A 27,257-nucleotide genomic window follows, 5' to 3' on the forward strand; every position below is an offset into this window, starting at 1 on the left:
GCCACACACATACAGCACCCCTGATACCACTCAACCACCGTAACCAGTCACCCAAATACCCACACACAACATAATTCGACGCGCGTAGTGTGGCAGCGAGCCTTTGACGAGTGCACGCATAGCGCACCCCCGTTAATGCGCGGTGGCAGACAGCGAGCCCACCCCCGCCACGACGTTTAGCAGTCCCTGTACCCCTGGCAAAATGAAAACTGTGCGCAGTGTGGCAGCGAGCATCGACGAGTCGCACACATAGCATCCCCGTCAAAGCGCGGAGGCAGACAGTGAGCCACGACGAACTGTCTACCCACACCCCCATCGCAGGCGCAGCCGAGCAGAGTAATTATGCTCCGACTTACGGCCCACCAACATGAACTGACACGGAGCCCCCGCCTTACCAGCCGGAGCCCGTCCAAATGTAAGGAAAGAAGTACGAGCGCCTTGTCGAACAAAGCGTAGCGCCAACGCCAGCCAATACCACTGCCAGCACTAGAAATTCCCTAAAAATAACAATAAAACTGAATATGGAACAACAACATACGCATAATAAGTCCCAAACTCAACCTACCGCCTTTGAACCCTACAGCAAACAGCAATAAACAATATACCTAGCACTACACCGCGTTTGAAACCCATAAAAAAAAAACTTTACATACAGGCCCAAACTAGGAGAGAAAGAGAAAGCGTTTCGGGGGGGCCGAGGGGGGGGGGGGGGGGGGGGAATATATGGAAGAGAGGCGGTGTGGGAATGAGGGGAGTGAGTGAGAGGGGGGGGGGTAAGAGAGAGAGAGAGAGAGAGGGAGGGAGAGGGAAAGAGGGGGGGAGGTGAGAGGGAGAGGGAGAGAGGGGGGAGGTGAAAGAGAGAGGGAGGGAGGAGGGTGAGAGAAGGAAAGAAAGAGAGGGGGGGGGTGAAAGAGAAAGAGAGAGAGAGGGAGGGGAGGTGAGAGGGAGAGGGGCGAAAGGGAGAGGGAGGGAGGAGAGGTGAGGGGGAAAGAAAGAGAGGGGGGGTGAAAGAGAAAGAGAAAGAGAGAGAGAGGGAGGGGAGGTGAAAGGAAGAGGGAGAGAGGGGGGGAAGGTGAGAGGGAGAGAGGCGAAAGGGAGAGGGAGGGAGGAGAGGTGAGGGGGAAAGAAAGAGAGGGGGGGTGAAAGAGAAAGAGAAAGAGAGAGAGAGGGAGGGGAGGTGAAAGGAAGAGGGAGAGAGGGGGGGAAGGTGAGAGGGAGAGAGGCGAAAGGGAGAGGGAGGGAGGAGGGAGGGAGGAGAGAGAGAAGGAAAGAAAGAGAGGGAGAGGAGGGAGGGCGAGAGAAGGAAAGCGAGTGAGAGAGGGGGAAGAGAAGGAAAGAAGGAGAGGGGGGGGGGGGGGGGAGGAGAGAGAGAAAGAAAGAGAGAGAGGGAGAGGGGGGAGGGAGGGTGAGAGAGAGTGTACGAGGGGGGGGGGGCCAAGGCCCCACAATCCACCGCCAGATTAAAACACAACAATCCAACCTCACTTTACCAGCACACTAACCCCCTAATGAAAACGTTCTGTGAGCAGAATCCAAACATATTCATCCTGTCCACTTCCGCCCCCTACCGCATTCCTAAATAAACTCCACCCTCCCCTTAACAATGGACGCTTGGTGCCCTCCCAAGATGGACGCCGGCGCCCCTGCTAAGATGGACGCCCCCTCGCGAGACATCCCGAGAGCCCCGTCATGCCATGACGTCAGCACAGTTAGCTTAGCTTCGCTAGCCACGTCGCGGGCCGTCAGACCGCGCACCCTTACGACGTCACAACCGGCGACCATTTTAGCCGTTAGCGCGGCTAGGTAGCATTAGCTTAGCTTCACCCATGATCCCATAAAAACGCTTCCCAACGACCCATCGACCCGTCCCGCCGCGCGGGCCCCGAGCATGTCCTGGCGGTATGCCATCATTGCCATGGTTCCCTGGAGCCTGTTCGGAGGAGAAAGCCACGTACCTATTTGGTCCAGTCACAGTTCCTTGAGAGGGGCCCGTTGTTGGGAGGGGCCCGCCACCTGTTTCTGTACAAACACGCCCTGTTGTGGATAGATGGTCCCGCTCTGCACAGTCCCGAGAAATGTGTCCGAGAGTCCCACACGTCCAACACTGCACCCGCCGCACACGGTAGCCATTCGGATTCCTGCCTCTGCCTCCACCTCTTCCTCGTGGTTGCCACCTCGTGGGTGGTCCTATTGGGGTTTGTTGTTGTTCCGGCACAGGACCCCCTTGTGGCCCCAACTGGGCCCGTCTCTGGCCATCTGGTTCCCCATTGGAACCTGTCTCCCCTCCGGGCTGTGTGGACTGGATTAGGCCTTGGAGATAGTCCACTACCTGTCTAGCCTCGGCTAGCTGTTGTTCGAGAGGGAGGCACGTCTTTAACTGGCAGTCATCTGCAACGGACACTTCAGCGTGGATCGACTCGGGTAATACAGCTGTCTCTGGGTCGCTTGCTGCAACGACTCCCTGTGGCGGAGTAAAAGACATTATTTCCAGTCCCTCCGTCACACTGGACACTAGAGGGGAGTCGATCACATTCCAGTCAATCAAGTTAACGTCCAATTCGGTCAATGTAATGTCTGCAGAGGTTATCGGCATTATCTTGATTTGGGTACGCATTCTATACCGGCCTCCTTTAACTACAAGGTTCTGTAATGGCCTGAATATCTTTGGCCATCTTTTCGTCACTTTTATTGTGACATCTCCAGTCGTTGAAATAGACAGATTGTCTACCCTTTCTATGGTCAGTGCATCTAACCCTCCGGTTGCTCCTATCTGTGTATTTTCCATTCTCACCTTTCTTCAAACACTCGTAACGTCACCGTTTGGAAAGCAAGTTTCTCTGTATTCAAACTATTTTTACCAAACTTGAGTTAATTTCACTCACACTTCTATATTGGTGTAAACAGGAATTGATAACTCGCTCTTGTGATACTATACCCCCTGCCTGTCAACAGTCTCTTTGATTTCCCTGTTGGGGTTCGGAATTGTCAGCGCTGGCCATCCGTCCTGGAGCAGCTGTGAAGAGAGAAGCAAAAAATACACTTAATTATCAGTGACATTTCCCATTCACAATCCATCATTTGTCTTTAAGCATGGAATGTCGGGCATCTCCTATACTAAGATCCTCCTACTTTTTGATTTATCAATGACACAGCCTTAATCTTTTTTTTCAGTTGTCTCCATCGGAAAACCAGACTCTCAATCCTGTTGTCATGATCCTCCTTAACACAACTCCGGGGAACTTATTTTGCATCAGCCGTTTCCTTCTGTTGGTCAATCAGAAATTTGTTATTTACAGCCTATCATTTCTAAACATCTGTATTGGACATGGTAATTTAGGTGCATAATCTCACTTTTACTCTAATTGTTCTTTGCAAATGACTATGTGTATGTGTAACTATATTTATTTCTGTCCGTGAAAGCCTAGTATGTATTTCGCTCATATTACATTATACATCTCAGTAACATACATATTTTCCATTCATAATATCTCACACAGTTACTATATCTCCCCCGTAACACCTAACCCTTTAGGTGTTAAATAACGCGCTTCTCACGGGAACAGAAATCAATTTTCAGTGCCTTATGTCACTGAAGTCCCCGTGCATTTAGAACAGTGTCACACACGCCGTTCATAACCACCGGCGCCGACACCATCCCCACATTGAAAATCCTGCCGACCAATGACATTCCACTGGCCACCTCGTCCTGTGGCCCACGGCATCACCCCCAGTTTCGAACCTGGAACGCGAAACCCCGGGCCCCCTACTCAAGGATATTCAAAGATCATTCCACCCACAACCACTGCCACACACATACAGCACCCCTGATACCACTCAACCACCGTAACCAGTCACCCAAATACCCACACACAACATAATTCGACGCGCGTAGTGTGGCAGCGAGCCTTTGACAAGTGCACGCATAGCGCACCCCCGTTAATGCGCGGTGGCAGACAGCGAGCCCACCCCCGCCACGACGTTTAGCAGTCCCCGTACCCCTGGCAAAATGAAAACTGTGCGCAGTGTGGCAGCGAGCATCGACGAGTCGCACACATAGCATCCCCGTCAAAGCGCGGAGGCAGACAGTGAGCCACGACGAACTGTCTACCCACACCCCCATCGCAGGCGCAGCCGAGCAGAGTAATTATGCTCCGACTTACGGCCCACCAACATGAACTGACACGGAGCCCCCGCCTTACCAGCCGGAGCCCGTCCAAATGTAAGGAAAGAAGTACGAGCGCCTTGTCGAACAAAGCGTAGCGCCAACGCCAGCCAATACCACTGCCAGCACTAGAAATTCCCTAAAAATAACAATAAAACTGAATATGGAACAACAACATACGCATAATAAGTCCCAAACTCAACCTACCGCCTTTGAACCCTACAGCAAACAGCAATAAACAATATACCTAGCACTACACCGCGTTTGAAACCCATAAAAAAAAAACTTTACATACAGGCCCAAACTAGGAGAGAAAGAGAAAGCGTTTCGGGGGGGCCGAGGGGGGGGGGGGGGGGGGAATATATGGAAGAGAGGCGGTGTGGGAATGAGGGGAGTGAGTGAGAGGGGGGGGGGGGTAAGAGAGAGAGAGAGAGAGGGAGGGAGAGGGAAAGAGGGGGGGAGGTGAGAGGGAGAGGGAGAGAGGGGGGAGGTGAAAGAGAGAGGGAGGGAGGAGGGTGAGAGAAGGAAAGAAAGAGAGGGGGGGGGTGAAAGAGAAAGAGAGAGAGAGGGAGGGGAGGTGAGAGGGAGAGGGGCGAAAGGGAGAGGGAGGGAGGAGAGGTGAGGGGGAAAGAAAGAGAGGGGGGGTGAAAAAGAAAGAGAAAGAGAGAGAGAGGGAGGGGAGGTGAAAGGAAGAGGGAGAGAGGGGGGGAAGGTGAGAGGGAGAGAGGCGAAAGGGAGAGGGAGGGAGGAGAGGTGAGGGGGAAAGAAAGAGAGGGGGGGTGAAAGAGAAAGAGAAAGAGAGAGAGAGGGAGGGGAGGTGAAAGGAAGAGGGAGAGAGGGGGGGAAGGTGAGAGGGAGAGAGGCGAAAGGGAGAGGGAGGGAGGAGGGAGGGAGGAGAGAGAGAAGGAAAGAAAGAGAGGGAGAGGAGGGAGGGCGAGAGAAGGAAAGCGAGTGAGAGAGGGGGAAGAGAAGGAAAGAAGGAGAGGGGGGGGGGGGGGGGGAGGAGAGAGAGAAAGAAAGAGAGAGAGGGAGAGGGGGGAGGGAGGGTGAGAGAGAGTGTACGAGGGGGGGGGGGGCCAAGGCCCCACAATCCACCGCCAGATTAAAACACAACAATCCAACCTCACTTTACCAGCACACTAACCCCCTAATGAAAACGTTCTGTGAGCAGAATCCAAACATATTCATCCTGTCCACTTCCGCCCCCTACCGCATTCCTAAATAAACTCCACCCTCCCCTTAACAATGGACGCTTGGTGCCCTCCCAAGATGGACGCCGGCGCCCCTGCTAAGATGGACGCCCCCTCGCGAGACATCCCGAGAGCCCCGTCATGCCATGACGTCAGCACAGTTAGCTTAGCTTCGCTAGCCACGTCGCGGGCCGTCAGACCGCGCACCCTTACGACGTCACAACCGGCGACCATTTTAGCCGTTAGCGCGGCTAGGTAGCATTAGCTTAGCTTCACCCATGATCCCATAAAAACGCTTCCCAACGACCCATCGACCCGTCCCGCCGCGCGGGCCGTCTCCTTGCAATGTTAATATAACACCACATTCCCCACAACAGAATCCTATTTCCCTCAAAACGCCAGTGTAGTGATCTAAACAGAAATACAAAAACATAACAGCCCTCAGGCCGCCTCAAAACACTAGTTTGACCCCTCTGTCGTCACCACCGGCGAGCTTAGAACGACTTCCGGGTCCCCGTCTAGATAATCCCAATCACCTTAAACATTATATATCTATTTTATCCGCCACGAATATGAAAACTTTTAAGTGCCTTACACATCCCCGTAATCTCAAGACACTATCGATCGACCTTATACATTTGACCCTATGCCTATTTGTCCTGCCGTATCCCCCGGCGCCTCAGAGGCTAATACAACAGCTAACCGCTGCTGCGTTCCACGGGCCCCACGGCCAATCGGTGACTTAAATCACATAATAATACAACTATATTCTCATACGTACCACCAATCATACCTAACCATAGCCATTCTTCAACCATTGCAATCATACACGCTTCCTAACCGCAAATAAAAATACAAACCTCCATTCACGCACATATTATCGTCTCTCGAACGTCGCACGGCAGCGCGACTAGTAAACACGAGACCAAACGTAATCGCACACACTTTTATACTGAATGTTTAAGCTTACCATAGCTTCATAATCGAATTCCCACTAAGTACTTATCAGTCATCTCGACCGAATTGTTTTTAAGCACATTGTTTTCGTATCACAGCGCACGTAATTCAATCAACATGCCGGTTTCGCTCAAGATTAAAAAGGGATCTCCGGACCCAATTCGATATTATACCTAAGGACGAATATATATCTTCATTTAATTCGGCCGATTGGTTCCCGCAGACACGTCCTGACTATCACGCGATCAGCCAGTAAACCATTCTATTATTGAGCCTCTTGAACACACCGGCACCCCTACCATCTATTAATTACTACGTGTTATTCCTGTAATCGCACAGACCAAGTTCCCCGATCATGCAGGGGCCAAACTCATCTTTACCATACCTGATTTGCATGTTCTAAATAACAACAGAGCTCTTCTTATACACAGCTCTCTCCCCATTCAGAACAAAAAAATCTTAATCAACCATTACCCGCGCCCTCTTCCTGAGAATAATTTTTAGGGAATTTATATACTCAGAACGCGCCCCTGTCGCACACACCAGATCGCCGCGCTTCCTAGCCTGAAAAGCCTTTTACCTGCCGTCATGCGACGCTACATCCCATTACACCATGATCAGATAGTCTGTGCCCCCAATACGTCATCATATTACAACAATATGAGGTCTTTTAACTACTTCACCTAATTCTACATGAAGCAATTGCTTTACCCAACCCCTCGTTGTTCGAACTGAGCAGCCCATTCTTCTTCAACACTCACCTCTCTCACAGGAACGAAGCTCACGCAGTTGTGTCCTCCGTCGTCCGCTGATGAGGTTGATGAGTGAAAAAAAATATTCTCGTCCAGGGCCGCCACTTGTTCACGGGTCAAACGGCACCAAAATGAAGTGGATTTCCCAAGCTATTTCGGTTCTGCTCTGCTCAGAACCGGGTTGCGTTAGTACTCTGCGTTGTGATTCAATACTTTAAAGCTCTGGGAATCACTTCTGTTCAAACTGAGCGGTGCAGGCAGAAGGAATTAGGAGGGAAAAGGTTATATATCAGTTGTTTAATCAAAGTTTAAGAGTTGATACAAATTACAATAAGAAATGGATTCTGCAATGATATAAGGGTACTCAAGTACTATGCCACTGATCCCTTACACCAGACTAATAAAGAGAATGCTAGTTATTGAGTTGTTGAAAGTCTCTGTTCTCTGTTTGATAACAAAGAGTTGGTTTTCCCTCCAAAAAGTCCTTTGTTCTTGCCTGCCTGCTGCCTTGTGGATGAGATGGTAGAGAGGTCTTGTCGTGTCGGTTGGGTTGTTCCGAGTCCTTCTTTCCCCCATCACACCCCATTATATCCCCAAGGCCCAGTGCCTCGGAGTGATGACCTCATCACATTCTTTCCTCCAATGCCAGGCCGGCTTAGCTTGCATTTGAAAATAGGGGTTTGGCTTATAGGCCAAACCCCCTTCACATTAACCCAGAGAATATTTTCCCTGTATTTTTACTTAAACACATTACTTAAATACTTTGATGAACCTCAAGATATATTGATTACATAAACACAGATAATCATACTTAAACACATTACTTGTACAAATTACAATAATACAGTTTTAGTATGACTTCATAATTATTACCACAATGTAAAACACTTTTAATTATATTTTGTGTGTGTGTGTGTGTGTGTGTCCTCTGATTGTGTGAATGTGTGTATGTGTGTCTATGTGTGTGCATGTGTCCTCTGATTGTGTGAATGTGTGTATGTGTGTCTATGTGTGTCTGTGTGTGTGTGTAATCAGACCTTTGATGGTCACATGTAGCCATCAATATGTGACCTAATCATTGTCTTTGGCAGACCAGTTGGCCCTTTGATGTCTCCTAAAAGGAGACACATGTTTCTCTAGAATTTCCTGCCCTTTGTTCTTACACACCCCCTAAGGGGAAGTAAGTATTACCCCAGCTGCCACTATATGCAAATGCCCTCCTGGAGTGACCACAAGGTCTTGGTGACACAATATGAACTATAGTTAAGGGCCAATTGTTTCTACACATTAGTTTGATTTGAAATCCTATCATGATGATGATCTATGTCCCAGAATCTACCACATGATGCACCTAGAATGTTCATCTGGGTCCTCAGGTGGACATTCCGGTGATGCCATCTCAGGCTGCTGGGGCTGTGTGTTGGCATCCTGTGCCATTGTTCATTGGGTACCTCGGTCTGTCCCTTTTGTTTGTAACAGGTGACGTCGGTTAGCGTCTGTATTCCTGACCTTCATCAGTACGAATGTGGTAGGACCTTTCAGCGCCTGCTGGTTGAATGACAGTGGCGGGCTTCCAATGTCCATTACTCTGTTGGAAACGGACGGCGTCTCCATCTCGCTGTGTTCTGGTTTACAACCTGTGGTCGTAACTGCTGACTTGTGGTAGGGAGGGTTGAGCGTAGGCGTCTGCTCATGAGTAGTTGTGCGGGTGACTTGAGGTTGTCAACTGGTGTATTTCTGTATTCTAACAGACTCAGGTATGGGTCCTTATTGTCTACTCTAGCCTTCTCTAGCAGTGACTTTGCAATCTGGACTCCCTTCTCTGCGAGGCCATTTCTCTGGGCATAAGTAGGACTGCTAGTTACGTGGATAAAGTCCCAGTCCTGTGCGAATGTCTTAAATTCACTGGAGCTATAGCATGGGCCATTGTCACTGACTATGGTCTCTGGTATGCCTAGCCTTGCAAACTGAGCTTTGAGCATTCGTACGACGGCTGATGTAGTGGTGCTGCGTAGTTTGTCTACCTCAATATACCTGCTATAATAGTCTACTGTGACTATGTAGTCCTCTCGATGTAATGTAAAGAGGTCTGTGGCAACGGTCTGCCATGGTCGGTCAGGTATCTGGTGAGATATCATTGGCTCTTTGGGGTTGGAGTTACGATACTGTTGACATGTGCTGCATGAGCCTATCCTTTCCTCTATCTGTCTACCCATTCCAGGCCAAAATAACACATCCCTCGCCCTCTCTTTAGACTTTTCTATACCCTTGTGGCCTGTGTGTATGCGTGTTAACATGTCCTGTCTCAGCGTGTGTGGCACGATAATCTGCTCATCCTTAAAGAGGACGTCATCCATCACTGTGATCTCTTCTCTGTGGTTCCAGTAGTCGGCGACACTGGGTGGACAAGTCTTTCCTGTCTCGCAGATCTGTCTCAGAGCGATGAGCTGTTGGTCTTGAGCGGTGGCTGCTCTGATCTCAGTCATTTTGTTGTCGTTCACTGGCAGGGTGCTCAGGAATGTGTGTACTTGTGCGTCCATACCCTCACTCAGTGTGTGGTCGTGGTAGGTGATAGACTTTCTCGACAGGGTGTCTGCCACTGGAATGTCTTTCCCTGGGCGGTGCATGATGACGATGTCATACCTTTGGAGTTGCAGTATCATGCGCTGCAGGTGCGGCGGCGCAGCGGCCAGCGATTTTCTGAGGAAAGGATTCGAGTGGCTTGTGGTCTGACTCTACCACTACCTGTCGGCCATACAGGTACTGGTGGAATCTCTTACATCCGAAAAGGACAGCATACAGCTATTTTTCTATGTGCGCATAGTTCTCTTTGGTCTTGTTCAGAGCTTTTGAGGCGTATGCGACTGGCTTACCGTCCTGCAGTAAAACGGCGCCTAGTCCGATTTTTGAGGCGTCGACCTGGGTTTGGTGTGGTCGAAGTATGTGAGGACGGGGCCTGGCTCACGGGTTATGAACTCTTTCATCTGTTGGAACGCTTGGTCATGCACAGAGTCCCACTGGAATTCACTGCTTTCCTTCACGAGTTGGCGCAGTGGCACGTTCATGTCGGACAGTCCTGGAGCAAACATGGAGAGGTATGTGACCATTCCTAGGATCGTTTCCAGCTCAGCCTTGTTCTTCGGAACCTGTATCTTCCATGCACTGTGTTAAAAGTAGTTAACTTTGATGATTGTTCAGTCAGCTTGATCGCCAAGTAACCCGATCTTGTGTCGAGTACACTGAAGTACTTTGCTCCGGCAAGCTTTGGTGTTATGTCGTCCAATGTTGGGAGCGGGTAGTGTGGCCTCTGGATCGCCTTGTTGAGGTCTCGGGGGTCCAAACACACTCGTAGCCTACTGTTGCGTTTTTTCCACAACCACAAGGGAGTTGACCCAGTCTGTGGGTTCTGTCACTTTCTTAATGACTCTTGACTTCTCCATGCTCTTTGAGACGACCACGGAGAGAGAATGGAATGCGTCTGGGGGGGTATACAACTGGCGTTGCCACTGGGTCTATGCTGATACTGCATTCCCCTGGGAATAGCCCAATACCCTGAAACACACCTGAAAACTCATGTCTGACGTCAACAGGGCTCTCTGCCTGTTTATGGTTCTCTAACTGTGCATCCACAACGTGTATCATTTTTACTAACTTCAGATCTAGGCATGCTCTTAAACTCAATACAGGGGGGGAATCAGTGGTTACAACATCAAAATCCAACATTTGTATTTTTTCTTTATGCTTACATGTGATTTTGCATGACCCTTCTACCTTGAGTGCATGGCCACCATATCCTGAGAGTTGGCTGGATGGTGGGCCTAGTGCCACTTTTCCGTACATCTGACGGAAGGTTGCTGTTGGCATTACATTCGCTTGGGCACCAGTGTCAATTTTGAACTTGATTTTGTGCTTGTTGACTTTTCCAACTTCCAATTCGGCAAACGCCTGTTCTCGCTTTGTGTCTGCGTGCTCCGTTACGATGGAGTCCATGAACCATTCATCGTCCTGCTGCGCACAGGTCACATTCACCTGATACCTCGTGCACGTTTTTTATGAGCCTTTTAGAAAAATCCCTCATAGTATATTTCTTGTTCCAAGTGCGCATCTGGAAGGGAGAATATACACTGAACAAAAATATAAACGCAATACTTTTGTTTTTGCTCCAATTGTTCACAAGTTCAAATCAAAGATCTAAGCCTTTTTCTATGTAGACAAAAGGCGTATTTCTCTAAAATTGTGTTCACAAACTTGTTTAAATCTGTGTTAGTGAACACTTCTCCTTTGCCGAGATAATCCATCCACCTGACAGGTGTGGCATATCAAGATGCTGATTAGACAGCATGATTATTGCACAGGTGTGCCTTAGGCTGGTCAATAATAAAAGGCTGCTCTAAAATGTGCAGTTTTATCACACAGCACAATATGCCACAGATGTCGCAAGTTTTGAGGGATTGTCCAATTGGCATGAATGTCCACCAGAGCTGTTTCCCATGAATTGAATGTTAATTTCTCTACAATAAGCCGTCTCCAAATTCGTTGGGAGGCCGGTTGGATGTACTGCCAAATTCTCGGAAACGAATCGGAGGCTGCACACACAACACACACACATTTTTCTTTATTGAATTATGAAACAAGTTCATCAAACGAAGGGGAGATGCAAAGGTAGGTCACACAGTCCCCAAACACGACCCGGTATAGAACCCCTAAAGACTTCCCTCACGTGAACCACTACCAGCCAGGTGCTAAAACAGCATAGCACTCTGGACTAAGACTAAACAGTGCATGCTAATACACAGCAAGCCCCAGAACCTCACACCAGGGGGCTACACACCAGGCACCGTATTACACACTTCAGAAAGGAGCAGTGGAATGAAAGCCCACATGTACAGTCTGTCCCACACCTACCTTCCCACGTTTCTCTCCTAATATTAAAACCACCAGAGGTGAAAAGTAACTAAGTATTTTTTACTAGGGCTGTCAAAGTTAATGTTGATGTACGAAACAAAATAAAATGAATGAATGAATGAATAACTTTGGAGATTAATTTAAATTATTTAAAGCATTAAAATAAATGTATCTAGATTAATCTATGGAGTGAAAAATCGTCAACATTCTGAACTTTCAGCAGTATAGTTGATTGTTCTTTTTTGCATTGACTCACCTTTTTAAAAATCATCTGACATGAAGATGGAACACATTTTTGTTGTTAATATGATTTAAATTACTGGTAGTTCATACAAGACATTATCGTCCTCTAAGCCAATCTGCACTTTAACATAGGCCTGGGAGAGAGAGAGAGAGAGAGAGAGAGAGAGAGAGAGAGAGAGAGAGAGAGAGAGAGAGAGAGAGAGAGAGAGAGAGAGAGAGAGAGAGAGAGAGAGAGAGAGAGAGAGAGAGAGAGAGAGAGAGAGAGAGAGAGAGAGAGAGAGAGAGAGAGAGAGAGAGAGAGAGAGAGAGAGAGAGAGAGAGAGAGAGAGAGAGAGAGAGAAGGCTGTTTGAACATGGCAGGAGTAGAGTAATGTGTCATAACAGTTTTTCTTAGTAAAGACCCCAACACTGCCTGTTACAGTCCTGGTGTGTCCTTGAACAGTCTTAGGATATCCTGCAATCGTCTGATGCATTCTTGGGCTGTCCTTACTGTCCTTGGGAATCCTGCCAGTGTCCTGGGGTGTGTGTGTGTCCTAGGCTACTACGGTTCTCTGGTATATCACTGCAGTCCTGGGATGTTTCACTACAGTTGTCAGGTATATTACTACAGTTTCACTATTAATTCTTAGGGTGTTATACCTCCATTCTGGGGTTTATTATTAACGTCCTTTGAACTGTAGAATCATAAATTGTAGCTTGATTTGTTATTTTGGTGGTTCAAGACCATAGAAGTAAGGCCTCTCAGAGCGCAGCCACGGGGCGGAGAGCTGCCTCCTGTCAGTAATCTGAGGAGACCCAGAGGACGCTACGGTCTTTAAGCCAGTTATACACTCAGAGGCTTAGGTACTCAAGACAACAAACAAACAAACAAACAAACATTCAGTCCACCAGCTAGAAGTGACAGATAGATTGACACAGACCCAGACAGACCCCCCCACCCACACACACACACACACACACACACACATTTAATATCTTTATTTGTTCACATTTTAGACAAAGATCCTTTATTAACACAAACAATAATAGATGCACAAACCTTTGGAATCTCAAAACAAACACATGTATCCAAATCCGAGTTTATGCAGCAGCCAAAAAGCTAAGGCAGAAAAGCCAAAAAGCTAAGGCACTGGCAACGTGCCTTAGCTTTTTGGCGTGGACATTCCTGCCATCTGCAGCCCCGTCAAAACTGTCTGTGGACACACACACAGGGGCGTAGCTGTAGATTCTGGGCCCCATGAAAGAATGTATTTTGTATTTTTTTTTGCCATTTATTTATTGATGAAAACGCATAATATGGTTTCTACCTATACATTCGGATCAGCAGTTCAGCACCTGCACTGTTGGTGGGTGAGCCTAGTAAAGGATGTTGCATTGCGTTCATCTTCAATGAATGGACCAATGCCATAGTCTACCAAAGAACCTTGAGTCGCACTAGGCTGGGAACAACCCTGGGTCAAGTGATAGTAAACTGGACTGGACGAACAACATCGATGCCCTACAGGAAGGGACATAGCAGACTGTTCTTCCTGGGAGGGCTCATGTCTTTTAATGTCTGCTGCAGATGTTCTACCAGTCTGTATGGTTGCTGGTGCCCTCTTCTTCGCTGTGGTATGCTGGGGGGGCAACACCAACACACACAAAATAAACAAACTGGTCAAAAAAGCAAGCTCTGTGGTGGGAGCGGACCTGGACAGTCTGAATCACATTTTTTTTCTCTTTTTTTTTCTACCATAAACAGAAGTTCCAAGTTTTAATACTCTTATCAACATGCGAGTCAACAAATGCTTGCTTTATGCAGCCATTTAACACAAAAGGATGACCCTCATGCATTGCAAATATGCATCAAATTCAAAACAGAGTGATGCACAAAATAACTTAAAAGAAAATAATAATTTAAAACAATGAATAAAGTGTGCATGAAATAATAGGGGAAAGAAAACGTTAGGAACTTGTTACATTCACCTACACAAGGGCTGAGTAATCACCCCCCCCCCCTCTCTCTCTCTCACACACACTCTCCCAGCTCTCTTTCTCTCTTGCCCCTTCCTCATCTCTCTCACCCCCCCTCTCTCTATATATCTCACACACACACACACACACACACACACAACACACACACACACACACACACACACACACACACACACACACACACACACACACACACACACACACACACACACACACACACACACACACACACACACACACACACACACACACACACACACACACACACACACACACACACACACACACACACACACAGAGAGAGAGAGAGAGAGAGAGAGAGCAGGACTGGTAGTGTAGTGGAGCCCTTTATCAGGTGATAATGAGCGTTTTATGTGCTGTGAAACAGCTGGTTTTATGTGAGAGTCATGTACAGTAAGTTATATGGTTTTATGTGAGAGACATGGTACAGTAAGTTATATGGTTTTATGTGAGAGACAGTAAGTTATATGGTTTTATGTGAGAGACATGGTACAGTAAGTTATATGGTTTTATGTGAGAGACAGTAAGTTATATGGTTTTATCTGAGAGACATGGTACAGTAAGTTATATGGTTTTATGTGAGAGACAGTAAGTTATATGGTTTTATGTGAGAGACATGGTACAGTAAGTTATATGGGGTCAGTTCAGAAAAGGCTTAGCCAGCACATTATCCCCTTTCAAATTTCTAATCATCATCACTTTTATCAAACGACGAAACTGTTGGAAAAATGAACCACTCATTATCAGGCACAATGGTCATGATTAATTGTGATATATTCTTATAATCTTTACAAGAAAGCTACTGATCTGTGGCGTAGATGGCTAATGACCCAGATTTGTTTACATGCTGGATGCCAGTGTTGTAGACGTGTCACTAAATCTTGAGTCCGAGTCGAGTATCGAGTCCCCAGTGTTCGAGTCCGATTCCAAGTTCGAGTCACCAAAGAAGAGCCTGAGTCGAGTCCGAGTCGAGTTCCCATTACCCTAGTATGAGTCCAAGTCTTCAAGGTTGAGTCCACTCCACTCTGGCAGTCAAAGAGCTGACATACAAATAAAAAAGGTCTACATTAAACATAACTGACCACCATTTCAAAGGGAGTTTATTTACTTTGTGACACAATACAAATGATTAGGGCCTATTACTACTACTACTACTACTACAAAAAAAAAAGGATTAATCAATTAACAAGTCCGAGTCCGAGTTTGCACCTTCCAATCAGAATGCAGTCAATGCTCGAGTCCAAGTCCATGTCTTAGTCATCAGTGCTCAAGTCCAAGTCGAGTCACGAGTCCTGCAAATCACTTGAGTAGTACAACACTGCTGGATGCAAACAAACAAACAAAAAAACAAACGTCTGTTTCAGTATTTTATCTCTTGTCCAACTACACAACAGCTCCTACAAAAGGGAAGTGTTTTCAGAGGAGCCTGTTTTGATGCATAACTTACTATAATAAATATATACCGCATCATCACAAAATCTTGAATCTTGAATCGATTGTCGCCCGTTATTTGCACGGCAGTCGACATATTCGCCCTTGAGGAAGCGGAGATGCGAGAGTGGTGGGGCGCACGTGTCCGATAAGCCGGGCTCGTTAGCTATGCATAACCACAAGACCTGCGAGAGAATTGATCACATAAGTTATGCTATTCTATTTAGCACTGTATTAATTATGGGATCAATTCTACCTCGGAAGGCTGTTGATCTGAATGAAGATCATGATTCATTGAACTGCTTAAGGACAACAAGGCTGATGACGCAGGGTGTTGTTCCCAAACAGGTCTGTGTCCTTCAGAATGTAGGCTGACTCACAGCAGAACCACCTCGTGTCTCAGCCCTCCTCTGTCCTTCAACTGAAACATGTTCCTTCCTGTATCAAATAATAATAATAATAATAGAGAAAAAGCACCCTAAACCTTTCACTACCACACTACAGAAGGTTATCCTTTCACTACCGCACTACAGAGGGTTAACCTTTCACTACCACAATACATACGGTTAACCCTTTCACTACCACACTACATAAGGTTAACCTTTCACTACCACACTACATAAGGTTCTATTTCATTCTGGTTTCCGCTTAGCGTCATTCTGCACTAACCTCACTTCGTGCCTAGCACTGAATAAAAAACTCCACAATGTACCTTTACATACCGACATCCGTCTGGCCACACCCCTATCCGCTTACCTTCATAAGCAGGTGTGTGGTCACCTACTCGCCTCCTTCTTCACTTTCACCACAAGGAAGTGCCTTGGTATATACCCACACTTGACGAGGTTGTTTAGTCGAAGAAAGTTGGAAAACAGAAGAACGGGAAGATACGTTGACTATTTTCGAGAAAATACAGCGATATTGTCTTCGTCACTGGAGTGTCTGGAAGATGATGATCATTCTGACCTCCACCGGCTTTTTCGTATTAGGGGCTCGCGCCGCTGATATACTCCCCAACTGCAGTCCTCCTTGCTGTGACTGGATGGGTATTGACCCTCCGGTCATACAGCTGGACTGTGGGAGAAACTGGATGTTTTCGTATATGGGTGAGTACTGTTTTGCTTGCGAGCGCTAGTTGTCGGTTAACGCTTGGGGGTTAGCTGACAATTTTACGGAAGCCGACCCCGGACTGGGGTCCTCTGCTTGGCTTCTTAAGCGGCGGACGGAGGATCTTGGTCTGACGCCCATGATGGTCAACCTAGTGGGCCGCGACCGAGACCTGGTTTGAACCCGGGATTCTCTGGCCGAGCGGATGCTTCTCTGTCCCGTGCAGGCCCCATCTTTCACATGAATGTGGAAGTACACCCTAACGAGGAAATGTGGGCATGGATCTTCTTTATCGGTAGTTCCATGCTCAAGTCGGCTGCAGCCCGGATGGGAATTGTGCTGGCTCCGCTGTATGTCTGGTAAATCACTGTTGAAAACTGTGTTTGACATTTCTTTTTCTCTTCCCTCTTAGGATGGGGAGGGACTCAGGCGGCGGCCTGTCTGAAGTGTGGCTTATTATGTCGTTGTGTACAGTTCAGGTGTTAGCTGCTTTGCTGGCGTGCTAGTTTATGGCCTACTGTGTTAGCCAGTCAGCTGTTAGCTGCGGCGCTAGCTTGTTGTGTTCACTAGGCTAGTAAACATTAGCTTGTTGCTATCAGTCGGTCGGCTGTTAGCTTAATGCTACACTGTTGAAACGTTACTGTGACTATAACATGCCTTAAACACTCTGACTACGACGTCATCTTTGACAGAGGATGTTAGTCGACCCTACACCCGGGTGCCAGTGCCAGCGAGGACTTCGTCAACATGGAGAACGGCGGCTGGGTGGCGTAGCGGACATGCCCTCGTCACCAACGCAGGAGATGCTGGGTTCAACTCGGTGTCCCGTTAACCAGTGTTGCAGTTCTCTCGGCCTGCGCTCAGGGTGAAGGTAGGAGTCCTGACCGGACTTTAAACACTTCTTCTTTTCTTCCCTTCTAAATGTTTTGTAATAACGATGTTTTCAAAACATGTGTTGCTGCAATACATTGAGGATACGACGCGTGTTGTGTGTGAATTGTCTTGTCACTGGTATAGCTTCTCTCTCTGTAGTAAATCGGCGTTGTTTTTTACATGTGTAAAAATGAACTGGTTTGGTTGTGATGAGAACATGTGTGTTCATGTAACGTTGTACCGTGGGTGAACTCACAACTAAGAGGTTAGTTAACCTGTGAAGCTATGCTTAGTGACATGTGATTGAGGAATGAATTGTGGTAATATTGACATTGAATTTCATAACTAATATGTGTGAATAATTAGAGAATCCATAATGTAAAAGCAGGGCTTAGCCAAAAGTGATATTATTGGTGTTAGATAGACATTCCAAACCAACCCCCTCTCAGGGTAAGACTGGATTAGAGAAGAACAGTTGCAGGTCATAAAAGCCCCACGCTAATGTAATCAGGGGACAACAAAGACTATGTAAATAAGTCACACCCCACAGACGAAACGGTGACTCACTCTAACTAGCAGATACCAGCACAAACTGGCTAAATATAATTCTGACACATCCAAGGAACTATTAAGTCAGCATACTTTATATAGGAAATCTGGTATTAAAATATGTAACTTATTACATTAACCATATCAATTTAGAAGGTAACTTACAAAGAAGAATACCATTTAGAATGTCACCTGATTATGAAAGTAATAGTGTTATTTCACTCTTGTTATAAATCCTGGTATATTTATCACAGTTATATTATAAAGATTCAGTCTGGTAAATAAAGGTTGGTGCGGTCTCCTGTGGAGTTTGGTATCAGCCTAGAAGCAATGACTGGACTGGGGTGATATTAGAAGTCTATAGGTCATTGCATGAACCATGTACATTGGAAAATCAAAATGGTACACGAAGGAATGTTAAAGTGTTGGATTCATTCAGAGGAGACCTGAGCAGCCAAGGAGGGGGGTCATCAAAAGCGCCCTCCTCTGTACTCATCAAGAGGCCACACCGACGGGGGCCACCAGCAGACGCCCCCTCTGTTCACTGAAGGAAGACACCGGCAAGGAGATCGAGGAGGGGGGGGCCAGCTAGCCCCCACAGAGGAAATCAGGGGGGGGCGGACCGCCTCCCCCAGAAGATTATCTGAGGAGAACTCCATATATAGAATTAAGAAAGCTGATTGGACCAACGTATTATTAGAATAATGTGCTACTCTTGGGGGAAATCAGAGTATAAATAAGAATGTAGAGGAGAGAGAGAGGAGGCCAGCCCACCGACCCGTCCCCAGGGGGTCGGGCTGAGCCTCCATCCATCCACCAGAGAATGTGCTGTTATACATGTGAGTAGAATCATGGACTCATTCTTGTTGGTTAGAATAACATGTACAGATTCCTACCTTAGACCAGGTTGTGCCCATGTGTATGGCTTAGTACATTCTCGTTTCATACATAACATGACTACTATTTATGTGCAGAACTGTCTTGATGTGAAGAAGCCACCGTGTCTGGGCTATTTTGATTATATAAACCTCATCAAACCTTTTGTACAACCATGTATTATGATGAATAATTCCTATATGTAACTGATTGCTAATCCACCTTGGGCCCTTTGGCAAATAAATCAGTTGAGTTGAAATATAGTTCCTTTTGTCTGGACTGCACGTTTATTTCTCATCTGACTAAGTCAGGGGAGGAGACCATGTTTCTATCACTCTCCTTTTCCTCCTTCCAGTTAGCAACCTTATTGTGCTGCAAATTACTAAGGTATTGTATATAATATATACGACAGAATCTTTTTTCTCAGCCTGTGATGACAATGAACAGCATGTTCACACATTAACAGAGGTGCCTGTTCACCTTGGTCGTATCAAGGGTAAGATAGGAGGGGTGACCCCCCCCCGGTTTCCCTGGGGCTTCCCCCCCCTCCTCTCAGACATGTTTGGTTACAATATATTGTGTCACTGTGTTTGTGGGGATACGATGTAACCCTCAGCTTAAGTTGCTGGGGTTGTGCTTTCCGCTTGAGAAACTATTTTTTCCTAAAGAAAAGGTTGTTTGGTCGCTTAGCAAGGTCTGTGGCCATTACATAATCGAGGACTTCTGTCTTCTCTCGTTATGAAAAACGGCGTTCCTCTGTAGTAAGAGTGTACTTTTGCCATTTTTTGTTGTGATGAAGGGTTGTGTGTGTCGTTGTGATCTACAACTGGGTTAGGTTTGGCCCACAGTAGCACATGTGTAAGTCTGGACCGGGGCTCTTAAAGGGGCCCTCTCTGTTCTGTGTTTTTTCCTTAGTAAAACTCAGGTAGCAGGTTAGCACATGAGCTATGTGAAGCTGTTAGATGCTTCATGTAGCATGCTATGACTGTGTCATGCTCTACTTGTCATTACATCGTATCAGGGGTGAGGGGTCATAAAGGGGTGAACTGGTAATCCTTCCCTCCCCTTTTCTGATTGGTCAGGGGTTAAAACTCCCTGTCCTTCAAGGTTCCTGTCACGTTGCTGTTCGGCACGTTACAGGGTAAGGGGGGGGGGGGGTTTCCTGGTCCCACGCCCTGAAAGATCGGGCGTGTGCACCGCGGAAATTCCCCCGCCATAGAGTACGTCACTGAGCGCGTCTCTATTGGTAAGACTTCCGTGGGTTGTTCAGGTCCATGTTATGGATCTGTTTGAGGGAGTTGTCAGAGCTCCTCCTCACGAAGCTCCTCCTCAGGGAGAAGTGCCTTCTGTGAGTTCGGACTCTCCTTCCCAGTGAGGGAGCCTCCTCAGAGTTTCAGAGCCTCCTCCTCAGATTGTCAAGGTGAGTAGAACTTCAAAAAAGGAGTTCTGCTCTATTGTGTGTGTATTCGATTCAATTCGATTATTGAGTGTGTATTGGTTCAGTGCCTCCTCCTCGGAGAGCCCTAACCCAAGTGTTACATAGCTCAATGTTGCAATATTTCTTTTCAATCTATACAGCTCGCGTGGGAAGTCTCTCTGGGGATTCCCGTCTCCTCCCTGTGGTGAGGGTGGCGGGATGTAAAAATTTAAAAAAATTTACCCTCAGCTGCGTCACGTGGGATTCATGTCAGTCTGTGTTTCTTTCTTTTTTAAATAAAAAGAGGAAAGAACGTGAAGCACGACGGCTCTTTGTCGTTCTCCCAGGCGACTTGGAGGAACAATGTCTGGTGTCTTGTTAGACTATCCATTGATGTGTTTGGGTCTCGATGCGTACATAGTGCTGGCTCTGGGTGTTTCTGATAAGAATCACGCAGGAGGCTAGTACGCCTTGGTTGCTCGTTATTAAAACAGCGTTTTTATAGGGCAACTGGGATGGAGTTTGTCTCTTCCGAGCGCCAGTTTACTAGGTTGTCTCGATGAATTCTCGTTCATATCTGGGGGATGTTAACGGAATAGATCAGAACATAGGTAGAGGGGTCTCACGCCCTTGGTGTGGGCCACAGAGCGCGGTACAAACGGGACCGTCTGGGTGGCGCCCTCTTTTCATGTTTTAGATCGAAACGCATACCTACCCCCTCTCCTGGAGTGGGCATGTCGGCGTGGTTAGGGCACGGGACTGGTTCTGGTCGCGCTGGTCCAGGTCAGTTAAGCCGTTGTCCGCCGGGGACGCAGATCTGCTGTTCTGGTACCCTGAGGGACTTGTGCTTTTTTCGGGGGGAAAAATGCCGGGTCGGCCCGGGTGTCACAGGGTTAGGCGTTATGGAGACCCTTTGTTGGGTACACGTTGTACCTGGCACTATCATAAAGGGGCTGGTTCTCCTTTCTTTCGCTCCTCTCTCACGCATGGCGAAGAGGGGGCTGTTGGGGTGGTCTTCTGGACCTCCTCTGGTAACCCTGTGTGCTTCCCGAGCCGCCGGGCCCGGTCCGAAGTAATGTTTCGTTGACCCGTAGGCCTGGAATAACCCTTTTTGGAAACTGAAACACTTGTACTGCGGTATAGCTGGTGTATGCCCGCAGGTGTGTTTTGGAGTTTTTTCTTGAGGAGTTATAGGAACAACCACTGTATGTGGTACCAAGAGGGTGGTTGATTCCCTGGTGTGTTGGAGCAGAGTCAACTCCCGGGTTACCCGGTTGAGTGTGCCCCTGCACGTTTATGACGTTTGCCAATCGTGTCAGCCTTCTCTGCCTCGACCCCTCTGGGTGGGGTTTTTTTGATGGAGGCTTTGTCATGGTGCGCAACAATGCCAGCATACGCCCCTTCCGCCGGGGTGCTGTTTTCAGTTGACCCCTTTGGCGCCTGTCTCGTCCGCAGTGCTCCAGGCTCGGGTCTACAGCCTGCTGCCTGGTTTCCCCGGTGCGCTGCCTGCTTCCGTTATGGTTAACCTTTTGAGTGTTCAAAGTTACGGCCATGCTGACTGCCTGTGTTGCAGGGTCAGTGTGCCAGGCGGCGTACTAGTGGGGGGAAGGGCCCGCTCTTGGAGGGGCCCTGTCCGAATACGCTGGCGATGTGGGGGGCGGTGTCACTAAGTGACCGCCTGGTGAGGTCTTGATGCTTGGCGTCGTTGACCTCTCCGGGCCCCCTTTTTCCAGGGGATCCAGTCCCTTCAGGGGGTCTGGGTCTTCCTTCGCGCTCCGCTGCTACGGCCTTGCCACGGGGTTGAGTTTGCTCTTGACTCCGTGATTTTGGGGGCAGTAACGAGGGTTGTTCCTTCCGTTCGTTCCCTGGTGGCATGCGGGTTGTGCGTGTGCGTAGTCGTGGGGTCAAGCCACGGTCTGCTCACCCTGTGCGTTGAGTTGCTCGAGTTCCTCTTCGCACGATCAGATCCGTCTCCCTCCCGTCCTCCAATAGGGAGGGTATCCTCCATTAGGGAGGGTCGGGGGGCTCGGTCCTCCCCGGTCTGATGGTTGTGGGGGGCCTCAGCGGGGTACATTTGTCGAGCTTCTGGCTTCCGCTCAGCTCCTGTTGTGCAGAATGAGGCTGAGCGGAAACCAGAATGAAATAGAACGTAAGGTTATGTATATAACCAAGTTCTATGAATACTGGTGACGCTCAGCGTCAGGACGCCACTGCGGCCCTTGACCTCGCCTTGTGGTGAAAGTTTGGGAAGGAGGCGAGTAGGTGACCACACACCTGCTTATGAAGGTAAGCGTATAGGGGTGTGGCCAGACGGATGTCGGTATGTAAAGGTACATTGTGGAGTTTTTTATTCAGTGCTCATGCACGAAGTGAAGTGAATCAGATGCAGGATGGCTCCTTCCAACTGGGCGAGCTGATCATGCTGTAAATCAGTCAGCTCCGTGCCGCCCGTCAATATCCCGGACATGAATCTCGCCAGCTGCGCAATGTTAGAAGTGGCAGCTAGAGATTGTGTTCCGGTGATAAATGACTGGTCGCTCCAAAATGCCAACCGCCTCGCCGATTTCCCTTGGGGAACCGGCTTCCGTAACGGCTCCCATACCACCTCAGGACAAAGGAGCGCCGCCATCGGCCTATCAAGCCGTGGCACGCCCTCCTTCATGCCGTCTACCAAACCCGCCACCCGCGTGACTTGCACGTAGGCGGGAGTAAGGCCCATGATGTGGGAGACCACCTGGCCCTGACGGACGTAGGCCGCCATTGAGGGGAAGAAAAATGGGTAGACAACGTCCACCCCTCTCACCGGGCGACGTTGGCATAGATTACCTATGAGATCGTCAGGGACAGGAACAGGCAGTGGCTGTAGCAGCGGCGCGCCGTTTGCGACTGCCGCCACCGCCATGAGCTCGGGGAACAAAGCACGCAGTTCCCCATGCATACTTTCCCCCTCCAAGCCTGCGTCCCTCACATGCAGCAGACTACTGGTCAAGGAGCCACATTCTGATGTGGCTGATAGCAGGGCATCCCGCCGCAGAGTCGGAGGTTCTAACCCAACATCCGCGGACGAGGAACCCCAAGGAGACATCTCACCCCTCTCCAGTGTTACCTGGACGGTCGGGAGACATGTCTCCACTGGGCCTTCAAAACAAGAACCTGTCCGCCTCTATCATGTAGTCCTCTGTTTCCATCGGCCATGTAGAGACAGACGCATCCTCATCCGGCTCCAGCAACTCACCAAAACCAGGCTGTTCACGTCTGCAAGCCACCATCTTGCGACGGGAGCGAGCTGACGCAAAAAGTTTGCGTCTCAAATCCCCCGCAACCAAAGGAGCCGGCCGCCCAACAGCGGACGACTCCCCGGAAGCAGAGGAACCAGAGCCGGAACCAGGCCATCGCACAGGAGACGGCACTGGTGCACCAGCTCCTTGGAGAGGCAAACTACCCATCGGACGCCTACCGGGGGTGGCTGCCGACCACGAGAGAGGCCTCAACCCCGCTCCAACATGCGCGACAGAGGCGGCGATGGAGAACCGCTGGTGAAGAGTGGCGTTGCGAGCGCGCCCCTCCGAAGTAGACATTATGACTTCGCTTTTTTCTTTCGAAATATATGAGAGAAGAAAAAAGCAATAAAAAATGTAAACACGTCTCAACTTTCTTCAGCTAACAACCTCGTCAATTATGGGATCTACCGAAGGCACTTTCTTGTGGTGAAAGTGAAGAAGGAGGCGAGTAGGTGACCACACACCTGCTTATGAAGGTAAGCGGATAGGGGCGTGGCCAGACGAATATTGGGATGTAAAGGTACATTGTGGAATTTTTTATTCAGTGCTCATGCACAAAGTGAAGTGCGTGCAGACTGACGCTGAACGGAGCCAGAATGAAATAGAACTGGGATATGAAGACACTATGACAGTAACCATGGTGATTTAACTGGGATATGAGGACACTATGACAGTAACCATGGTGATTGTACTGGATATGAGGACACTATGACAGTAACCATGGTGATTTTACTGGGATATGAGGACACTATAGTAACCATGGTGATTTAACTGGGATATGAGGACACTATGACAGTAACCATGGTGATTTAACTGCTATATGAGGACACTATGACAGTAACCATGGTGATTTAACTGCTATATGAGGACACTATGACAGTAACCATGGTGATTTAACTGGGGTATGAGGACACTATGACAGTAACCATGGTGATTTAACTGGGATATGAGGACACTATAACAGTAACCATGGTGATTTGACTGGGATATGAGGACACTATGACAGTAACCATGGTGATTTAACTGCTATATGAGGACACTATGAGATTAACCATGGTGATTTGACTGGGATATGAGGACACTATGACAGTAACCATGGTGATTTGACTGGGATATGAGGACACTATGACACTAACCATGGTGATTTGACTGGGATTTGAGGACACTATGACAGTAACCATGGTGATTTGACTGGGATATGAGGACATTATGACAGTAACCATGGTGATTTAACTGGGATATGAGGACACTATGACAGTAACCATGGTGATTTGACTGGGATATGAGGACACTATGACAGTAACCATGGGGGATATGAGGACACTGTGACAGTAACCATGGTGGTTTGACTGGGATATGCTCGGTCTCCCAGTGTGGAACGCCTGGTGCGGGGGATGGTGAGGAGGACGGAGTTGGAGGAGCGGAGTCCTCGTGCTGGAGTGTAGGGGTGGAGTAGGTTGGTCAGGTAGGAAGGGGCCAACCCGTGCAGGGATTTGTAGGTGAGGAGGAGGATCTTGTAGGGCAGTGGTTCTCAAACTTTTTACACCAAGTACCACCTGAGAACGTAGCTGGCTCTCCAAGTACCACCATATGACCGGCGTTAAAATACAGTCTATTCAGCTATGAATAGCAGGAGGCAAATGTATTCCTAATACCATTATGTATTGTTAACTTTTGTCAGACACAGCCACAATGTACAAAGGGATAGCACTAGAACTAGCAAACGCCTCCACACAACTCATACAATGCAAGGGGCATTGAGAACATAATAACTAACATTCTCACATAGCAAGTGAGAAAATTAAGAACAACTGTATTTCAGCAAATGTACTTAATTCTCCCTATCTCTCTCTCTCTGTCTGTCTGTCTGTCTGTCTGTCTGTCTGTCTGTCTGTCTGTCTGTCTGTCTGTCTGTCTGTCTGTCTGTCTGTCTGTCTGTCTGTCTGTCTGTCTGTCTGTCTGTCTGTCTGTCTGTCTGTCTGTCTGTCTGTCTGTCTGTCTGTCTGTCTGTCTGTCTGTCTGTCTGTCTCTCTCTCTCTCTCTCTCTCTCTCACACAGCAAGCGATTGTCCATCATTCTCACACACACACACACACACACACACACACACACACACACACACACACACACACACACACACACACACACACACACACACACACACACACACACACACACACACACACACACACACACACACACACACACACACACACAGACACACACACACACACACACACACACACACACACACACACACACACACACACACACACACACACACACACACACACACACACACACACACACACACACACACACACACACACACAATTATCTTGTTACAAAAACTTAATTTCCTGCATTCTGGTGCAGGCATTTTAAAATGTTTACCCTTTAAATGCTAGTGTTTGTGATGGGCATCACAAATTATTGTAAAAAAGAAAAGAAAACACATATTCAATAATTTTTTTTTATGTTTACCCTTTAAATGCCAGTTTGTGTGATGGCATCACAAATTATTGTTAAAAAAAACACACAAAGTAAAATATTTTCAATATATCAAATGCAAAGTACATTTTTCTGGGGGGGATTGTTACAGGCTAGGCATGTGTCAATGATTAGCAGCAACACAGATTTTGATGGATTTTTTGTAATGTCAGATTTTTTATCTGACATTACAAAAAATCTAAAAATAAATGGTTATGATCAGGGCTGAAGTTGAATTAAAGATGTATGACTGTTTAGACTGCATTACTCTCTGTCACAGTGATCTCCTGGTTGTTCCCCACTTAGGTTATCTAACTATCGCGCCACCGCAACCAGAAACACTGGCCTGGCCTGCTTCTAAGTTCAGTGGCCTGACTGCAAACACATTTTTACTGGATGTTTACTGTTAATGCTTGTGTGTCTAATTTGATGTTATGTTTAAAAAAAAAACGTAAAAAGAAAATTGTAAAAAAAAAATAAATAAAAAAAAAAAAAGCTTTTTTGTAAATGTTTTCAAGTACCACCAGCAGTACCACCAAGTACCACTAGTGGTACGCGTACCACAGTTTGAGAACCACTGTTGTAGGGGATTCGGTAGTTGATGGGGAGCCAGTGGAGTTTTTGCAGGGTGGGGGTGATGTGCTGCCAGGGTTTGGTGCGCGTGAGAACCCTCGCAGCAGAGTTTTGGACGTACTGTAAGCAATCCAGAACCTTCTTGGAAGCACCAAGAAGGATTCCGTTACAGTAGTCGAGGTGGGAAGTGATGAAGGCGTGAATGAGTGTTTCCGCTGAGGTGTCGGAGAGTGAGGGGCGGAGGCGGCAAATGGTTCTGAGGTGGAAGAAGGCAGATCTGGTTACAGACTTGACGTGAGGGTGAAATTAGAGGGTTGAGTCCAGTATTATGCCCAGGTTCCTTACCTCCGTGGAGGGGCAGATGGAGTAGCCATCCACGGAGAGAACAAGGTGGTCGATCTTTTGGATTTGGAGGAGGGCTGGGGAGGCTAATTCTGTCTTCTTGCTGTTGAGTTG

This window comes from Notolepis coatsorum (assembly GCF_963971535.1).
Source record: "Notolepis coatsorum genome assembly, chromosome: 16".
Lineage (NCBI taxonomy): Eukaryota > Metazoa > Chordata > Actinopteri > Aulopiformes > Paralepididae > Notolepis > Notolepis coatsorum.